Below are 21236 nucleotides of genomic sequence, written 5' to 3'. Positions count from 1 at the left end.
TTTTGCTCTCACCATGGTGCTCACTCTCACTTCAACAGTCAGGAGCACACCAAACTAAATGTCTGAGGTTTAAATAGGGCAAGCCTCATTCAACATGCAGAGTAACGATCTACTAATTATGTGCACCTGGTGTGATATACCTGTGTGAGATCTGAGCCAATTTAAGAGGGAATACATGTGAGGGTGTCCTATCTTTTTCCTCAGTTAGAATAGGCATTTTTGTAGAATGACATTTACAGAAGATCTTGAAAAGACTTTTCTTCAGTTTTCTTTGTTTAGTTGGATTACTTTAATCTCTCTGTATTGTTGAAACGGAGATGAAATAACCTTTTATTAAAAATGTTACAAAAAACCACATGCTTTCAAAGGGTGTCCTAATTTTTTCACATGACTGTAACACTGATGACCTATCCTAAGTCTGCAGCATTCACAACTGCATTGTTATTTCTGCTGGTCTGATCTCCAATAGGAGCAAAACGAAAATAATGGCGCTAGTGGATCCATTATACATTAGCTGACAACTGTCCCAAATTTGATGGGACTGTCCTTGCAAATTCGAGCTGTCTCGAGCTGAAAATGTGCATGGCTAAAGCTAACCTCGCCCATAAGTGGATGTTCTTAGGCAGAGTCGTGGTGTTCCCTGGGAGGGTTTTAGATGCTCCAAATTTACCAACTTAAATGTGGATAAGTATGCATCATATAACAGACACCAATGGTGCCGGAAGTTCCCCTTGACTACAATGGAATTTGGTTTCCGCCCTGATATCAGTAATTTTGCTTACAGAACAGCACAGCACGCATATTTCACAGAATCTGAGACAGACGGTTCCAATAGAGCCTCCACGGTAGATGGGGATAAAGCTTTAGTCTCTGACTATACTGTGTATACGGAGCTTTCTATCAGAACTAATGAGCTCCATTCCATACATAAACCATAAATTATAACATTGTCAACCACAGAATGTTGGTTTTAAAGACTTAAAAACAAAATATTGTTGAAATGTGATGAAAAGTGAAAGTAGTGACCTGATTGGATGCCATGGGGAACTACTCCACTGCTGCTTTGATACAGTACATTCTATCCAGCATGAGGCTAGGTGTACTTGACTTTGGAGACTATTCATATTATCACCACTAGATGGAGATATACCTCTAGCATTCAGAGACCTGTAGCATAACATTTTAAATAATGTCTATCAGGTATACCTATTACTGCACCAACACCTTTTTACTTAACTTACAATTAAGTGACCATATTATACTTCAACCCACATTCATTTACATATCATTAACAGCGCTTATAGTAGTTTAAAAGTCTTGTCAGCTCAAATGATTTCTATGGGATTGTTGGTGTGTATTTATATGCATAGGAGCAAGTTATTGGAGGGGGAGATATTGGAGGGGGGGTGGGGGCGTTTTATCTCTGCATATGCGTGGACATATTTTCTAGGCATTCTTTTACGCAGCTTGATTTTGCTATTGCCGACCATATTAATGAAATAGCTGCTGGCTGAACACCCACGTAGCCAACCATTATGGGGCAGATTTCTAAAGACTGGCGTTTTAGACGCCGGTCTTAATAAACCCCTAAACTGGTGGTGGATCCGCCACAGTTATGAGACGCAGGACTCTACATCAGTGTTTCCCAACCAGTGTGCCTCCAGCGGTTACAAAACTACAACTCCCAGCATGCCCGCACAGCCAAATGCTGTCCGGGCATGCTGGGAGTTGTAGTTTTGCAACAGCTGGAGACATACTGGTTGGGAAACACTGCTCTACATAACTTAGGCCAATCCTTCACCGCTTCTAAATGTAAGAAACATTCCTTTCTGCCTTACATTTAGACCATTTTATAGGCCTAAAACAGACGTAGAAAATGGTAAATGAGACGGGCTTTCCGGGCCCTTTCCCCCCACTTTTTAGACTTGGTATGAGTGAGGAGAAGTTGCAGATTGTCCCGCAAAGAACCGTTTCGTCATAATCTGTGCCAGAAATACACCTAATTTAGGTGTATTTCTGCTTCATAAATGACCCCCTATATCTCTTGAGTGCCTCATAAACACACATGCAGGGATCTGCCAAATGTTCTTCAATGAGCCCTTTGCAGTGAATAGAGGAAACAGCTGTGCCACTTCCTCTATTGGACCTGTGTCTTAGGGCTCATGCACACGACTGCATGTATTTTGCGGTCCGCAAAAAATGGATCTGCAAAAAATACGCATGACATCCGTGTGCATTCCGTATTTTGCGGAACAGAACAGCTGGCCCCTAATAGAACAGTACTATCCTTGTCCGTAATGCGGACAATATTAGGACATGTTCTATTTTTTGGCGGAACGGAAATATGGACATACAGAAATGGAATGCACACTTCAGTTTTTTTTGACCCATTGAAGTGAATGGTTCCGCATACGGTCTTTAAAAACAAAAACGGAACGGACATGGAAAGAAAATACGTTCGTGTGCATGAACCCTTAGTCATAGGAGCGCTCCGTAGACCATGATCAGCTCTGCCTATGTGCATGCAATGCCCCCAGAGAGGGCTGTTTTCTTCTGTAACAGGGCCTTTAGTGGATCCATAGTGGAAAAGTGCAAAATAAAAAAAGCTTCTGTGCCGACCTGAGTTTTTTTTTATGACTTCTTGGGGAGCATACACTACATGCAGAATTATTAGGCAAATGAGTATTTTGACCACATCATCCTCTTTATGCATGTTGTCTTACTCCAAGCTGTATAGGCTCGAAAGCCTACTACCAATTAAGCATATTAGGTGATGTGCATCTCTGTAATGAGAAGGGGTGTGGTCTAATGACATCAACACCCAGGTGTGCATAATTATTAGGCAACTTCCTTTCCTTTGGCAAAATGGGTCAAAAGAAGGACTTGACAGGCTCAGAAAAGCCAAAAATAGTGAGATATCTTGCAGAGGGATGCAGCACTCTTAAAATTGCAAAGCTTCTGAAGTGTGATCATCGAACAATCAAGCGTTTCATTCAAAATAGTCAACAGGGTCGCAAGAAGCGTGTGGAAAAACCAAGGCGCAAAATAACTGCCCATGAACTGAGAAAAGTCAAGCGTGCAGCTGCCAAGATGCCACTTGCCACCAGTTTGGCCATATTTCAGAGCTGCAACATCACTGGAGTGCCCAAAAGCACAAGGTGTGCAATACTCAGAGACATGGCCAAGGTAAGAAAGGCTGAAAGACGACCACCACTGAACAAGACACACAAGCTGAAACGTCAAGTCTGGGCCAAGAAATATCTCAAGACTGATTTTTCTAAGGTTTTATGGACTGATGAAATGAGAGTGAGTCTTGATGGGCCAGATGGCTGGATTGGTAAAGGGCAGAGAGCTCCAGTCTGACTCAGACGCCAGCAAGGTGGAGGTGGAGTACTGGTTTGGGCTGGTATCTTCAAAGATGAGCTTGTGGGGCCTTTTTGGGTTGAGGATGGAGTCAAGCTCAACTCCCAGTCCTACTGCCAGTTTCTGGAAGACACCTTCTTCAAGCAGTGGTACAGGAAGAAGTCTGCAAGGTAAGAAAAACATGATTTTCATGCAGGACAATGCTCCATCACACGCGTCCAAGTACTCCACAATGTGGCTGGCAAGAAAGGGTATAAAAGAAGAAAATCTAATGACATGGCCTCCTTGTTCACCTGATCTGAACCCCATTGAGAACCTGTGGTCCATCATCAAATGTGAGATTTACAAGGAGGGAAAACAGTACACCTCTCTGAACAGTGTCTGGGAGGCTGTGGTTGCTGCTGCACGCAATGTTGATGGTGAACAGATCAAAACACTGACAGAATCCATGGATGGCAGGCTTTTGAGTGTCCTTGCAAAGAAAGGTGGCTATATTGGTCACTGATTTGTTTTTGTTTGGTTTTTGAATGTCAGAAATGTATATTTGTGAATGTTGAGATGTTATATTGGTTTCACTGGTAAAAATAAATAATTGAAATGGGTATATATTTGTTTTTTGTTAAGTTGCCTAATAATTATGTACAGTAATAGTCACCTGCACACACAGATATCCCCCTAAAATAGCGAAAACTAAAAACAAACTAAAAACTACTTCCAAAAATATTCAGCTTTGATATTAATGAGTTTTTTGGGTTCATTGAGAACATGGTTGTTGTTCAATAATAAAATTAATCCTCAAAAATACAACTTGCCTAATATTTCTGCACTCCCTGTATTATGTGCCAAAAATATAAATAAAAAGTTAAAAGAATATAATAAAAGAAATCAAAAACACCAACTTCAAACGAAACAGTCAGCATAGTCATGCAAAACTATACATATTATAAAAGACTAACAGAAAATAGGGAACCCATATAAATCATTTATTTGTGTGCCAGTTTGTATATTTAAAAAAAATAAAATCTCTAAGTGTCATGTAAAAAATGTCACTAAAATGATTTCGGTAGTCCGCAAATAAAAAAAGTTAGGGTTATTAAACCACCATGTGCAGTAAATCACAAAAAAAGTGTCTGGTCATTAAGGCCTTTTCACACCTGCTCATGAAAGGGTTAAAACCCCATGTTCAAAACTGTCAAAAATAAGAGGAGGGAGGCTCTTGGCAGCGTTACTGGTGAAACAACGGAACAGTCCCTCCTAGGGTCCACTGAAGACCTTATTTGCATACAAACTTTGAAACCAATTTTGGAGGTGACAGACTCCCTTTAAAGGGAAACTGTCACCAATTTTATGGTGTCCTAACTAAGGGCAACATAAATAAGTGACTGATTCTCTTAGCAAAATGCTGGGTCACTTTCTTTAATTGACCCAGTCAATCTGCCAACATCTTGTATTGAAAAGCTCCAGCTGATAATGATGAGTCATGAATATTCATGAGCTCCTGACTCTCCCCGCCCACCTGCTGCTGAATGACAGTTATTTTCCATATGAATCAGCAGCAGTTGAGCAGGGGAGTGGCTATAGCTCTGAATTAAATATACGCTGGACTTAATGACATCACGCCGGACTCCAATCAGCTCATTAGCATGCGGCATGCGGCATCTTTGTGTGTATATTATGAGATAACCATCTGCCACACCAGTAAGTGAATATATCTAAGGCACTTTTTAGTACTTAATGATTGTATATAATTAGTTAGATTATAATCAAATATCCACATGACAGGTTCTCTTTAAGTCATTGGACAGATGCATCCAACTCTGTCACGTACAGCTGCAAATGATTCTTTTGCATTCTGTTTATTGCTTGTCTGCTGGAAAGAATGTATACCTCACATGCCTAATATAGGGCCTGCAGCCATTTATCATAGTAATTTCTACCATAGTAATTTGCTCTAATAAATCTCTTCCAGATGTCTACGGGTGAGGTAAGTTATATAGCGCTATGTGAGACATATTGTACCACATGTTGCTGACATTCTTGAGGTGTGTTTTTGGTAAACAGATTACTATGGGACTATGTATTAAAGACTTATAACATGCAGTGGTAATTTCAATACATTACATTTACGTTTTAAAAATGTAGAGGTTGTGTCTACATTTGTAGCCATTTTAAGGCTAAGGCTACTTTCACACTCGCGTTTCACGGAAACGGATCAGTCGCACAAATGACAAAACAGAGGCGACCGGAACCCATTAAGATGGATCTGTTCAAATGGATCCGTCTGCAAAGCGGATCCGTTCTTCACATTTGTTTTTGTTTTCACTTCCGTTTAGTGGATCCGTTTTTTAAGGAGGAGCCGTGTCTCAAAGTTTCCACCCACTTTTACAGTGTATTTAAGCAGGGAAACCTCCATTCAGGCTCTTTTGTGTTTTGGGACCATGTTGCCTGCATACATACATCTGCGATTGAGCTTACTAATCCACAATTATATGCGCATGTGTAACATCCCAGACTATGTCACTAAACTCTGTCTCCCTGCTACCATATGTTAGGTGTGTATGTATTATCATCTTGTGTAATCTAACACTGCATTCTCCATTATGTGCATTTCCTATGCCTGTTTCATATAATTGCTGTGATTTCCATGTACACCAGCAGGTGGCAGCAATGTGTTTAGCATAGACTTAGACGGTTTAGCATAGCTAGACTGGAATAGTACATTCCAATCTAGCTCCCCCTCTTTGAGGAGGTGTGGAATGTTCCCACTTCCTGCCTCATGGGGAGGAAAGAAAGTTCTAGTCAGTGTACCAGCCACCCCTGTTGGGGAAGGCTGTGTTAGTAGGAGCTCCCATAAACAGGGATCCCAAGATAGGATTGAGTCTCGGCTGAGGCAAAGATCACCCTTCCCAGCCTGAGCCATCAGCCTCAGCTGTTTGACAAGAAAAGCAGCCACCTCCAGCCTCCAGGAAGAAGCATCACCTGTGAGCCAAGCTGTGAGTACTGTGAGCTGTTACGCCTTCCTGCGGGGTTGTTTTGGGCCGAAACAGGTACACTGACACCTTTGTAGCTTGTGCGTCACACTGTTGCTAGTTTATTTTGCAAGTTGCTCAAATTAACAAACAAAACCAAAAAACAACAACAGCCGTCTGGCTCCTGCCTATCTCACTCGGCAGCCCTAGCTAAACTCATAACACAAAACACAAAGAGCATTTTCAAGGGGAAAACAGAGCAACTTACAGTTCAGTAGTTAGGTGGAGAAGCCAACCGCTCTCAGAGCTCCTGGGCTTGCAGCTTCTCAAACAGACTGCCAGAGAGAGAGCTCCTGGGTCAGGGCTGCTGACTTAATTAGTACATCTGTGTGAGCAGTCCCCCAGGGAGGTAAAACCCGGACTGGCTCCGGGTGGTCAGGGAACCCACCCAACTCTTCCCTGACCGGCTCCAGGACCCTAAACTGGTTTTCTTTTTCCCAGAAAGCTTCTGGATACAAAGAAAACCAAACCTTCCTGGAGCCTTTTAACACATGAAGTGCTGGAAACTTGGTGCAATGTACACACCATCCAGAACTTTCTCTGCAAAACATTGTGACACCCTGTCACATACCCCCTCCCTCTGTTCGAACCCGTGGGTACGGACACTTTCCGAGAACATACAATGAGTTCGGGAGAGAGCGTCAGCATTGGCCTGCAGCTTTCCTGCTCTGTGCTCCACTGAGAAATTATAGTCCTGTAGTGACAGGAACCAGCGGGTCACCCTTGCATTATGATCTTTGGCCCGTGACATCCAGGTAAGAGGGGAGTGATCTGTCACTAACTGAAATTGACGGCCGAGCAGATAGTATCGCAGAGTCTCTAAAGCCCACTTGATGGCCAAACACTCACGCTCCACAATACTATAGTTTTTCTCAGCTGGGGTTAGCTTCCTACTCAAATATATCAGTGGGTGTTCTTCTCCATGCACCAACTGTGACAACACGGCCCCTAGGCCCACATTGGAAGCATCTGTTTGAACAACAAACTTTTTTTTGAAATCAGGAGCGATCAAAACTGGCCTACTGCATAACACCTCCTTGAGTTTACAGAACGCAACCTCAGCATCTTTGTTCCAAGAAATTCCCCCTGAGCTTTTGCCCTTGATTAGGTCCGTAAGCGGAGCAGCTATGGTGGCAAAATCTGGAATAAACCTCTGGTAATACCCTACCATGCCCAGAAACGTCCTCACCTGTTTTTTTGTGCAAGGTTGAGGCCACTCCTTAATTGCCTGTACCTTTTGAGCCTGAGGCTTGATGAGGCCTTTACCAATAATGTACCCTAGGTATCGTGCCTCTTCAAGGCCCAGGGCACATTTCTTGGGATTGGCCGTCAGACCAGCCTGCTGAATTGAGTTTACCACCGCTTGGACCTTGGGAAGATGACTTTCCCAATCCGAACTGAATATCACCACGTCGTCAAGGTAGGCCGACGCGAAGTGCCGGTGTGGCCTAAGGACTTCATCCATCAACCTCTGAAAGGTGGCAGGGGCCCCATGAAGCCCAAACGGCATTCTCACATACTGGAATAGGCCCTGAGGAGTAGTATATGCTTTTCCCTAGCCGTTGAAGTAAGTGGAATCTGCCAATAACCTCTGGTTAGATCCAGGGTGGTAATGTACCTGGCTGGACCTAACCTTTCTATCAACTCATCCACCCGTGGCATGGGATAAGCGTCAAACTTTGAGATATCGTTTAATTTGCGAAAGTCGTTGCAAAACCGCCAGGACCCATCCGGTTTTGGTACCAACACCACAGGGCTAGACCAATCACTATGGGACGGCTCAATAACACCTAGATCCAACATTCTCTGGATCTCACCGGCTACTGTCTGTCTGCGAGCTTCAGGAATGCGATATGGCTTCAAGCGAACCCGAGCTTGTGGATCTGTAACAATATCATGCTTAATTACATGAGTGCAACCTGGCCACTCTGAAAACACATCAGCATTCCTAAGGAGGAATTCCTTTACCTCTTGGGCTTGTGCCCTTGACAAAGTCTCCGAGACCTTCACCTCAGTAACTTCCCCCTGAAGTTTAGGGCTGAGAGGCTCAGCTGCCATAGAAACTAACGGTTCCTTCCAGGCCTTTATTAAATTGACATGATAAATTTGCATTTTTTCCGTCTGTCAGGTTGGTGGACTTTATAATTCACCTCCCCTATCTTCTCTACAACCTCATAGGGCCCTTGCCATTTCGCTAGGAATTTGCTTTCGACGGTGGGAACCAGAACCAGGACCCGGTCACCCGGCTGAAAAACCCTGAGTCTGGCTCCCCGATTGTATATGCGACTTTGGGCCTCTTGAGCCTGTCTCATATGTTCTTGTACTATGGGCATTACAGCTGTGATGCGATCCTGCATCTGTAGAACATGTTTCACCACGGAGCGGTGGGGAGAGGGCTCCTCTTCCCATGACTCCTTTGCAATATCCAAAAGCCCCCGGGGTTGTCGCCCATACAAAAGCTCAAACGGGGAAAATCCAGTAGACGACTGAGGCACCTCACGAACAGCAAACATCAAGTAGGGGAGCAGGCAATCCCAATCTCTCCCGTCTGCCTCAACAACCCTTTTTAACATTCTCTTGAGGGTTTTGTTGAAGTGCTCAATCAACCCATCAGTTTGAGGGTGATAGACAGATGTCCTTAACTGTTTTATACCCAGCAGCTTACACAAACCTTTCATTACGTTTGACATAAAAGGCGTTCCTTGATCCGTCAGGATCTCTTTTGGAATGCCTGTTCTAGCAAACATATGAAACAGCTCCCGGGCAATTGTTTTAGCTGACGTGTTCCGCAGAGGAACCGCCTCGGGATACCTAGTGGCATAGTCTAAAACCACAAGAATGTATTGATGTCCCTTTGCAGATTTCACCAGGGGCCCCACCAAATCCATTGCAATCCGGTGAAAAGGTACCTCAATGATGGGTAACGGTACCAAGGGTCCCCGGTAATGAGGCGCAGGGGACGTCAACTAACATTCTGGGCAAGACAAACAGAATCGTTTGATTTCTGCAAATATGCCAGGCCAAAAAAACCTCTGGAGTACCCGTTGCTGCGTTTTCTCGGCTGCCAGGTGTCCTCCCATGGGGTTTTTATGAGCCAGGTCAAGTACCACTTTCCTATGCGATTTGGGAACAACTAGTTGCTCTACGACTTCACCCCTTATATTATCAACACGATAGAGAAGATCATGCTTGACAGCAAAGTGAGGGTACACCTTCTCCAAGCCCGTACTGTGGTCAACCTCATTAACCACAGCCACATTTTCCCAAGCATGAGCTAACGTTGGGTCCCTCAGTTGGGATGTGCCAAAGTTATCTTGAGAGCAGTTTATTTCTGGCATAGGTAACTCTTCCACAGACTCTTGTGGTCTCTCGGATTCCCCCACTAGCACAGAGAAGGGGAACTGGTCAGGCTCAACTGGGGTCAGTCCACCGGCCGGTGCTTCAGAACCGGAATCCCCAAAGTTAGGCAGGCTAGCCAGAGTTTCATCTCTCGCACTTAGGGAAACTTGAGGTGGAAAGTCGACCGCCCACAGGTCCCAGAACAAAGGAAAGTCCCGCCCTAGTATGACACTATGCATCAGGGATTTAGACACTCCAACCTCATGGGATGTCACACCAAACTGAGTCTCAATGGGGACCACCGCTGTACCATAACTTTTTTAATCACCATGTATGCACACAACACCCATGCACTGGTTTTTAAGCTGGTCTGGAGCTACCAGGTCTGAGTGTACAAGCGTAACGAGGCTCCCAGAATCCAGCAAGGCCTGGACACTCCTTCCATCCACTTTGACTTGTGCCATGTGAGCCAGCGCAGATGTCAGACATGCTGGATGAGCAAAGAAGGAAAGGCGCCGAGAGGCTCCTCACTCCATAGGTACTGGGACATCAGGACATTTAGCAGCCACATGCCCCCGGGCTTTGCACCTCCAGCACTGGACACGGGAGCCTGGTAGGGTCTCTTTAAGCAGCCTAGTATCCATGTTGGTCTTCACCCACGTTTTCAAACCAGGATCAGCATTTAAGGTTGAGGCGCCTCTCCCCGCCACTGCGGGCAGATGCCGCTTTACAGGCAAGTTCTCGGGGTCAGACCCCCCCTGCCAAAAAACCCTCTGCTGCGAGGTAGCGTTCAACCATCTCAACTAACTCATTGGCAGACTTTGGATCAGCGTGACTGACCCATTTTCTTAATTCATACGGCAGCGCCGTCAGGAAGCGATCCATTGTGACCCTTTCGACAATCTGGGGTGCCGTGAGTATCTCAGGTTGCAACCACTTTCGTACCAGATAAATTAGGTCATGCATCTGTGACCTGGGAGACTTATTAGGTTGGTAATTCCAGCGGTGCACGCGTTGGGCCCGCACAGCAGGAGTGACCCCCAAACGGCAGAGAATTTCTAGCTTTAGCTTCTCGTAGTCCTGGGCATCCTCGGCAGACAAATCAAAATACGCTTTCTGAGAGTCACCAGTTAGAAATGGAGCAACCAACCCCGCCCACTGAGGCTTAGGCCACGCCTCCCGATCTGCGGTACGTTAGAAAGTATTCAGAAACGCTTCCACGTCATCGTGTAGGGTCATTTTCTGAAGAAAATGGCTTGCTTTGATCAACCCACTATTGCTAGGTCGATCCGGATGCGTATTCGCCAGCTGCTGCAGAACCTCTGTAAGAGTTTCTCTGTCTTTCCGAGCGGCTTCAGCTTGCATTTGCCTGTCTCTGCCCGCATCCTCCACCAATTTGTGAACTGTTACGCCTTCCTGCGGGGTTGTTTTGGGCCGAAACAGGTACACTGACACCTTTGTAGCTTGTGCGTCACACTGTTGCTAGTTTATTTTGCAAGTTGCTCAAATTAACAAACAAAACCAAAAAACAACAACAGCCGTCTGGCTCCTGCCTATCTCACTCGGCAGCCCTAGCTAAACTCATAACACAAAACACAAAGAGCATTTTCAAGGGGAAAACAGAGCAACTTACAGTTCAGTAGTTAGGTGGAGAAGCCAACCGCTCTCAGAGCTCCTGGGCTTGCAGCTTCTCAAACAGACTGCCAGAGAGAGAGCTCCTGGGTCAGGGCTGCTGACTTAATTAGTACATCTGTGTGAGCAGTCCCCCAGGGAGGTAAAACCCGGACTGGCTCCGGGGTGGTCAGGGAACCCACCCAACTCTTCCCTGACCGGCTCCAGGACCCTAAACTGGTTTTCTTTTTCCCAGAAAGCTTCTGGATACAAAGAAAACCAAACCTTCCTGGAGCCTTTTAACACATGAAGTGCTGGAAACTTGGTGCAATGTACACACCATCCAGCACTTTCTCTGCAAAACATTGTGACACCCTGTCACAGTACTTATCCAGAGTCCAGGAGATGCCAAATCCCTCCTCAGCTAGTCAGGCCTATACCAAGCAGAAGACAGACAGAGCAGAAGAAAAATACCTGCCAGATTCTCCAGGCACATAGTATAGAAGCAAAAGAGGCATTAACCCCTGCCATACATTGCCTATACCTGCTGGGACCTAAAGACTATTGCTGTACTCATATGGATTTATGCTGCAACCATTAAGTAAAGACAAGTTGGATCATATTACCTGTTTGGATCTCATTAATTCCTCAATTACTCCTATTAACAACACTCATTTTATTGCAAGTGAGCCAGGATCCAGGAGTCCAGCCGTACCAAGGTAGGAGACACCGTTGACACTACTATATCTGCTATACAGAGACATTATCCGCCTCTGGCATTCCTCACCTGGTACGTGAGTTATTACATCTTAAAGGGCCCTGCTACAGTACCTGCGCAAGCTGCAATTGGAGTCACAAACTACTGCACATATATCCTGACCCACTGCATAGCTGACCCACTGTACCGGTGTCCTGCTCATTGCACATGACTGTCGAGAGTTATGACCAGCTACTGCAATGCATTTTAACACGCATCGAAAGACAAGATACCCGTTACAGAAGGGCAATTTCTCTTGCAGAGCGGCTAATGGTAACAATAAGGTAAGGCTTGTCCTAATGTTTTTTTTGTACAGCTGTATATATATTTTTTTTATATATAATCTTGATGGCCATTGCATATGCTAATTACCGGTTTGTTGCCGTTGACATTGGCACTTATGGGTCGACAAATGACTCCATGGCCTTCAAAAACTCAGCAATGAGACACCTCCTGTGTTCAAAGGACTTTGGATTGCCACCTCAGTGACCTTTGCCAGGTACTGATGGACCTCCATTGCCATTTGTGGTAGTAGGGGACGAGGCGTTCCAAATGTGTGAGAATCTCATCAAGCCATACTCTAGCCATGACTTGAACACTACAAAGCGCGTGTTTAACTATAGACTGACACAAGCTAGACGACTGATGGAGTGCGCCTTTGGCATTTTAGTTTAGTTGTCATCAAAGCGATAAATCTGAAGATTGAAACCATACACAATGTAGTTAAAGCTTGTGTAGTTCTATCTTTTATTGGAGGAACCATTGCGCCTGGACCCGCAAGAGGTTGATTGCACACTCACCAGGCTGCAACATCTGGGGTACCGTTCAACCCTTGCCGTGGCCGAATGAGGGATAGTTTTGCCGAGTATTTTGTTTCTGAAGCGGTGAGAGTGAGATGGCAGGATAATGTTGTTTATTTGTTAAACTGTTTGATCTTCTATTAAATAAAAATTTTATACACCTTGTGTTGTCTTCTTTTTTAATCAGCCCCAAGAATGCTTGTGCTACACTGGTGATATATTTTATTTTTTTCCCACAAGCTAATGCCACGCATGATGTCTGGATTTTGTGCATGACATAGTTCATGTTGCAGCATCACTATTGTGAACATGTGCAACAAACCAGCCACAGGGGATAACTTGTGAGGTGACGGTGTACCGAGATCATTGGTGATTGGATCTAAGGTTCTTCTTAACATTAGTCCTTTTTGCATAAAGAGTTGCTTTCGGTGTCTCCATAGCTTGAATAACTCTGGGTCTGCATTTCTCCTGCGTTCTTCCACTAGTGAAGAAATCTTGTAGTACACCTAAGACTCTGCTTTCTGATTGCAACTTAATCCAATTTTCTTTCTCAACTTGGGATTTTGGATCTGTCTGTTGTTGGAAGTGGAGGTCTTTTTTACCCTTAATGGTGACGACATTGTGGGGCAAAATTTCGGTAGAAGGGGGGCATCTCTACTTCTTCCCATATGTCCATCTGTTCAGTGGAATCTTCTCTGGTAGGCAGTCGGGATAAAGCATCCGCATTTTCATTGGACTTGCCTGTCCTGTACTTCACTGTGAAATTGTAGTTGGTAAGACGTGAGGCCCCTCTTTGATCTAAGGCTCCTAACTTGGCTGTGTTGAGATGCGCCAGTGGGTTATTATCCATATAGGCCACAAACGGTGCTACTGTGAGGTAGTCTTTACATTTTCCAGTGACGGCCCACACAAGTGCGAGTAATTCCAACTTGAAGGAACTATAGTTCTGGTCACCTCTAAGAAATCTGCTAGCATAAGCAATTACCCTCTCTTTACATTCTTGTACTTGAGACAGGACAGCTCCCAGGCCTTTCTTACTGGCATCAGTGTAGAAATGGAAGGGTTATTGATAATCTGGATAGCCTAAGATAGGTGGTTCTGTCAACCTCTGCAGGAGTTGGAAAGCGATATCTCTTTCTTCATTCCATTCAATCAGTATCTGGGATTTCTGGTACTTCTTAGGATGTCCTCTCAGGAGTTCTTGTATCGGTTCAGCAATCTGGGCGAAGTGAGGGATGAAACGTCTGTAGTATCCTGCAAAACTAAGAACTTCTCACCTCCTTTACTGTGGAAGGAGTAGGCCAATTCTGGACTGCAGTTATCTTTCCTGGGTCTGGCTTGACACCTTCGGAACCGACAACATGTCCCAGGTACTTGACATCTGATTTTAGTAGGTAGCACTTAGATGGTTTGATTTTAAGTCCATGCTTGATGAGGACTTGTAAAACTTCTGCAAGATGTTTTAAGTGGTCTTCATAGGATTTTGAATAGATGATTACATCATCCAGGTATAGCAGGACAGTTTCAACGTTTTTGCGGCCTAAATATCGTTCTATTAGTCTTTTGAAAGTCCCAGGGGCATTGCAAAGTCCAAAGGGCGTGCAGTTAAATTCAAATAGGCCCATAGGGGTAGTAAATGCTGTTTTTTCACGATCTTCAGGAGCCATACTGTAGGTACCTGCCAGTACCCACTGGTTAAATCCAGGGTAGAAAAGTAAGCTGAGGATCCTAATGCTGTGAATGTCTCTTTGATTCTTGGTAAAGGATAGGCATCCTTGTGGGTGATTTAGTTAATCTTCCTGTAGTCCACACAGAATCGAATGTTACCATCTTTCTTTCGGACAAGGACTAGAGGTGCAGCCCATGGACTATGGCTGTCTTTGATGATGTTTGAATCTTTCCTCTCTTGGATCATCTGTTTCACAGATTGGTACATTGTCGGTGGTATAGGCCGGTACCTTTCCTTGATTGGGGGGTATGAACTGGTAGAGATGGTGTACTTGATTACACTGACTGTGGCGAAACCAACCTCGCCACTGGGTTTTGGAGGGGGCTGTTTGAAGGCCTCTTGCCTCAGGATTATGGCCCATGCTAACTTTTGAACCCCTGAACCTATTCCAGGGAATTTTGGATAGGTTTGTCCCCCAAGTTATACTGTTTAAATTGATGTAAGTTATATGTATGGACAATGTAACCTCACAAAGTTATAACAACTTATAATAAGTGTAACTTGTCAGCTTGGGAGGAATATGCTGGGTGTGGTTCTATTGTCCCATTGTGTGTTTAAATGGTGATGTCTGCCCTGTTGTCTCCACATGTGTATTGGTGATCTCCCCTTTGTCCTGAGAGATAATTGGATTGTCTTCGGTCGTCTCCCAGGCAGAGAGGAGGAAACCATGATGCATTGTGGGGATATGTTGTATCTGTTCTGTGTCGCAGTCTCCCTTCTGGTCCTCTAGGGGGCGGGAACGATTGGTTGCTGTATTTACATTGTGTGTTGTGAATTACTGATTGGTTGGATTTCAAAACCCTGTGGGCAGTACTATGTTTGTTTTTTTATCAATAAAAGAGGCTGTACTTGACGTACAGTCAGAGCACTGCTTGACCCTCAACACGGAGCCTTGTCTCGTTATTGGGGGGATTCCCTGTATGCTGTTGGAGACTGATTGCCAGGAGTGTAAGCTGACTGAATGCTTTTCCTGTTCGTCTGCCGGCAGCTATCCGCGAGGTTCCAGCTTGGAGTGCTATTTTGTATCCAGTTCGGGAGGTTGGTGTTCTGCAGTAGCTGTGCCTGTCTCTCGGAAAGGGGCATATCGCCTAAACGGATTTTAACCCCTTGTCTGCTGAAACGGTGCCGTTACATTGGTGGCAGCAGTGGGATCGTTCCTACAGCCAGAAGTACAGCTACAGGAGACACCATTTCTTTGGATTCTACAATTTAAGGGCAACGCATGTCCCAGTACAGCGACCCTAAAATCACCAGGATGGAACCAGCAGTGTTATACGAGGAGGAGGACCTGGATGGCCGGGATGCATTAAGGAAAGGCATCTGGTACCAGGCCCTGGATAATGTACAATACCAGCGAGGTGAGAGTCTCCCCAGTGAAGAGCAGCGGTTGCAGAAGCAAGTGGCCCTGCGGATGTCCTTCCTGGGAGAGCAGCCCCTGGAGGAATGGGTGAAGGAACTAGAGCACCGGGTATGGCAGGAGCTATGGCTGGAGGATGCCTACCAGGCGCTTTGGTGGTATGTGGCACAGTTCATACCCTGGACAGCTGAGCATGACAAGCCAGAGGGAGAGGAGTTTGATGGTCCTGGCTTGTTATGGGAGTCCATTGCAGAGCCTGACTTCGGGAGCCCTGCACAGTCCAGACTTCAGGACATTTTCTATGAGAGGGAGGCTAGGCATGAGTGGGATGACCCCCATGAGGTAGAGCAAGACCTGGCTCACCTAGCAACCCTGGAATGGGAACTGGAGCAGGACTACAGAGATCTCTTCCACTCCATTGGGAAGGCTCAGCAGGACAGCAAGAAGTCAGACCCAGGTCCAGAGCCCTTCAGCTGGGAGGATATTGTTGATGTTTACTGGGAAGAACCCCAGGTGGCCGGTGGAGATGGGACCGAGGTCTCTCCACCGGTCCTGCAGGGAATTGGGAGCCTAGTCTCCATTCCCCAGCGGCAGGCTGAGTTACAGGGGGCAGAGGTAGTTGTTCCTGCCCCCCAGCAGCAGCATGATTTTTTGGGAATTGGGAGCCTAGTCTCCATTCCCCAGCGGCAGGAAGAGTTACAGGGGGCAGAGACAGTCAGTCCTGTCCCCCAGCGGCAGAGTGTCCTACCGGGAATAGAGAGCCCAGTCTCCTTTCCCCAGCAGCAGGACACTGTATTGGGAGCGGAGGCGGTCGGTCACCCTCCCCAGCGGCTGGAAGTATGTATGGGAGAGGAGCTCGTTACCCCCTCTCCCCAGCGGCAGCTTAACGCACCAGGGGGAGACAGTAAGCCCCACAACTGTGCAGATGGGACCGTGGTCTCTGCACTTACAGCACAGGGGGTAGGGACAGTCGGTCCTGTCCCCCAGCAACAGGGCTGTTTAGACAAAGGGGAGACAGTCGGTTTCCCCCTCCAACAACCAGACTCCAACCAGGCTTCTTCCATGGTAGCGCTGGTACCAGGGCAGAGTCCCGCTGATCCCTGCCCACAAAGCAACCTCCACTCCAAGCCAGGGAGCAACTCAGAGACCGGGAGTACCAGCTACCAATATAACCTTGGTGGATTCACTGGACAGAGACAGCCTACTAAATTCAACAGGTCCAGTATTTTTTTGTGGGTGGGCTGCCAGACTAACTCAGGTACCGACCGGCGTGAGGTCAGGTATCTGGTTAGTCTTCCCTGGGGGGGGGAGATGTGTGGCGAAACCAACCTCGCCACTGGGTTTTGGAGGGGGCTGTTTGAAGGCCTCTTGCCTTAGGATTATGGCCCATGCTAACTTTTGAACCCCTGAACCTATTCCAGGGAATTTTGGATAGGTTTGTCCCCCAAGTTATACTGTTTAAATTGATGTAAGTTATATGTATGGACAATGTAACCTCACAAAGTTATAACAACTTATAATAAGTGTAACTTGTCAGCTTGGGAGGAATATGCTGGGTGTGGTTCTATTGTCCCAGTGTGTGTTTAAATGGTGATGTCTGCCCTGTTGTCTCCACATGTGTATTGGTGATCTCCCCTTTCTCCTGAGAGATAATTGGATTGTCTTCGGTCGTCTCTCAGGCAGAGAGGAGGAAACCATGATGCATTGTGGGGATATGTTGTATCTGTTCTGTGTCGCAGTCTCCCTTCTGGTCCTCTAGGGGGCGGGAACGATTGGTTGCTGTATTTACATTGTGTGTTATGAATTACTGATTGGTTGGATTTCAAAACCCTGTGGGCAGTACTATGTTTGTTTTTTTATCAATGAAAGAGGCTGTACTTGAAGTACAGTCAGAGCACTGCTTGACCCTCAACACGGAGCCTTGTCTCGTTATTGGGGGGATTCCCTGTATGCTGTTGGAGACTGATTGCCAGGAGTGTAAGCTGACTGAATGCTTTTCCTGTTCGTCTGCCGGCAGCTATCCGCGAGGTTCCAGCTTGGAGTGCTATTTTGTATCCAGTTCGGGAGGTTGGTGTTCTGCAGTAGCTGTGCCTGTCTCTCGGAAAGGGGCATATCGCCTAAACGGATTTTAACCCCTTGTCTGCTGAAACTGTGCCGTTACACTGACTTTACCATAATCTGTAGGACGTTTACTGAAGGCATGATGATGCTCTTTCACAACTTTTAAGACTCCTTCAATTTGTTGCTCAGGTGTAAAAGTATCTCCCATGTTGAGTTCTTTCCACCATAATGTATCTGAAGTAATGTTTTGTGAATTTAGCTTCTGAGCAGACTGTTCAGTGATAGTTGTACGTACACTAATAACATCTTGGAAAGTGACTTGTAGCAACTGAGCCACAGGGCAGTGCTTTTTCAAAGTTATACTGTTATCACTTAAATTCAGAAGATGAATAGGCACTTTACCTTGAGATACAGTCACTAGGCTTCTTGCAGCTCAGACTAAAAGATGGTCTTCTAGGGTGATGGGTTCTCCTAGAGCCTGGTAGTCTTGACCTTGGATTCAGAGAGTAGCTCGGCACCACAGGAGTGTTTTAGTATTTGGTTTAAGGATTACTGGTTGGTTACCTCAGATGCAGGTACAGCAAATCTCTCCTTTCTCATTGGCAAATTTCTGTTGTGCACTTAACACACGGATAGTCTGTTGTATCACCTTTTTGGAAGCAGGTGCCGCGGTAGGCATAGATTTGTGCAAAGCTTCAAGCACTTCAGTATAACAGTTCCTAAGGATGTCCATTCCTAGGACTACCGGAGGGTTGTTGTCTTCCCTGACCTGCACAACAATGATACCTTGTTGGGGTAGTGTAGTTCCTCCCACTAGGAGAGTTGGCTCCCAGTAACCATGCACTGGCACGGGTTTGCCGTTGCTGGCTATAAGACTCATCCAGTATTCTGGTGGTTGTGTAAACTGGTTCTGGTCCCAGTATTTCTTAAATACAGTCTGTTGAATAGTTGTGACTTGAGACCAATAAGGCAACAAAGGGAACCCCATTTATTCGAAGAACCATTCTGGACGGGATCCTACATATCTGGGCATCCAGCGGGGATATTCTGGACCTACTGGTTTACCTCCCGAGGGGCGGTCCTTGGCCTCGAGGGTCGCCCTTTTAACCCCTTAAGGACACAGCCCTATTTCACCTTAAGGACCAGGCCATTTTTTGCAAATCTGACCAGAGTCACTTTAAGTGCTGATAACTTTAAAACGCTTTGACTTATCCAGGCCATTCTGAGATTGTTTTTTCGTCACATATTGTACTTCATGACACTGGTAAAATGAAGTCAAAAAAATTATTTTTTTTGCACCAAAAAAATACCAAATTTAACAAAAATTTGGAAAAATTAGCAAATTTCAAAGTTCCAGTTTCTCTACTTCTGTAATACATAGTAATACCCCCAAAAATTTGGATGACTTTACATTCCCCATATGTCTACTTCATGTTTGAATTATTTTGGGAATGATATTTTATTTTTTGGGGATGTTATAAGGCTTAGAAGTTTAGAAGCAAATCTTGAAATTTTTCAGAAATTTACAAAAACTCAATTTTTAGGGACCAGTTCAGGTCTCAAGTCACTTTGCGAGGCTTACATAATAGAAACCACCCAAAAATGACCCCATCTAAGAAACTACACCCCTCAAGGTATTCAAAACTGATTTTGAATACGTTGTTAACCCTTTAGGTGTTGCACAAGAGTTATTGGCAAATGGGGAGGAAATTTGAGAATTTTATTTTTTTGTCTAATTTTTCATTTTAACCCATTTTTTCCACTAACAAAGCAAGGGTTAACAGCCAAACAAGACGGTATCTTTATTGCCCTGACTCTGCCGTTTACAGAAACACCCAATATGTGGCCGTAAACTACTGTACGGCCACACAGCGGGGCGTAGAGTGAAAGGTGCGCCGTTTGGTTTTTGGAAGGCTGATTTTTATGGACTGGTTTATTTACACCATGTCCCATTTGAAGCCCCCTGATGCACCCCTAGAGGAGAAACTCCCTAAAAGTGACCCCATCTAAGAAACTACACCCCTCAAGGTATTCAAAACTGATTTTACATACGTCGTTAACCATTTAGGTGTTGCACAAGAGTTATTGGCAAATGGCGATGAAATTTGAGAATTTCATTTTTTTGCCTAATTTTCCATTTTAACCCATTTTTTCCACTAACAAAGCAAGGGTTAACAGCCAAACAAGACTGTATCTTTATTGCCCTGACTCTGCTGTTTACAGAAACACCCCATATGTGGCCGTAAACTACTGTACGGCCACACAGCGGGGCGTAGAGGGAAAGGTGCGCCGTTTGTTTTTTGGAGGGCTGATTTTTATGGACCGGTTTTTTGACACCAAGTCCCATTTGAAGCCCCCCTGATGCACCCCCAGATTATAAACTCCATAAAAGTGACCCCATCTAAGAAACTACACCCATCAAGGTATTCAAAACGGATTTTACAAACTTTGTTAACCCTTTAGGTGTTGCACAAGATTTAATGGAAAATAGAGATACAATTTCAAAATTTCACTTTTTTGGCAGATTTTCCATTTTAATTTTTTTTTTCCAGTTACAAAGCAAGGGTTAACAGCCAAACAAAACTCATTATTTATGGCCCTGATTCTGTAGTTTACAGAAACACCCCATATGTGGTCGTAAACCGCTGTACGGGCACACGGCAGGGCGCAGAAGGAAAGGAATGCCATACGGTTTTTGGAAGGCAGGTTTTGCTGGACTGTTTTTTTTTACACCATGTCCCATTTGAAGCCCCCCTGATGCACCCCTAGAGTAGAAACTCCAAAAAAGTGACCCCATTTTAGAAACTACGGGATAGGGTGGCAGTTTTGTTGGTACTAGTTTAGGGTACATATGATTTTTGGTTGCTCTATATTACACTTTTTGTGCGGCAAGGTAACAAGAAATAGCTTTTTTGGCAGCGTTTTTTATTTTTTTATTTACAACATTCATCTGACAGGTTAGATCATGTGGTAATTTTATAGAGCAGGTTGTCACGGACGCGGCGATACCTAATATGTATACAATTTTTTTTATTTATGTACGTTTTACACAATGATTTCATTTTTAAAACAAAAAAAATGTTTTAGTGTCTCCATAGTCTAAGAGCCATTGTTTTTTCAGTTTTTGGGTGATTATCTTAAGTAGGGTCTCATTTTTTGCGGGATGAGATGACGGTTTGATTGGCACTAT

Source organism: Bufo gargarizans, chromosome 6 (assembly GCF_014858855.1).
Source record: "Bufo gargarizans isolate SCDJY-AF-19 chromosome 6, ASM1485885v1, whole genome shotgun sequence".
In the NCBI taxonomy this organism is placed as follows: Eukaryota; Metazoa; Chordata; class Amphibia; order Anura; family Bufonidae; genus Bufo; species Bufo gargarizans.
The sequence above is the reverse complement of the archived record's forward strand: the minus strand, read 5'-3'. Positions refer to the sequence as shown.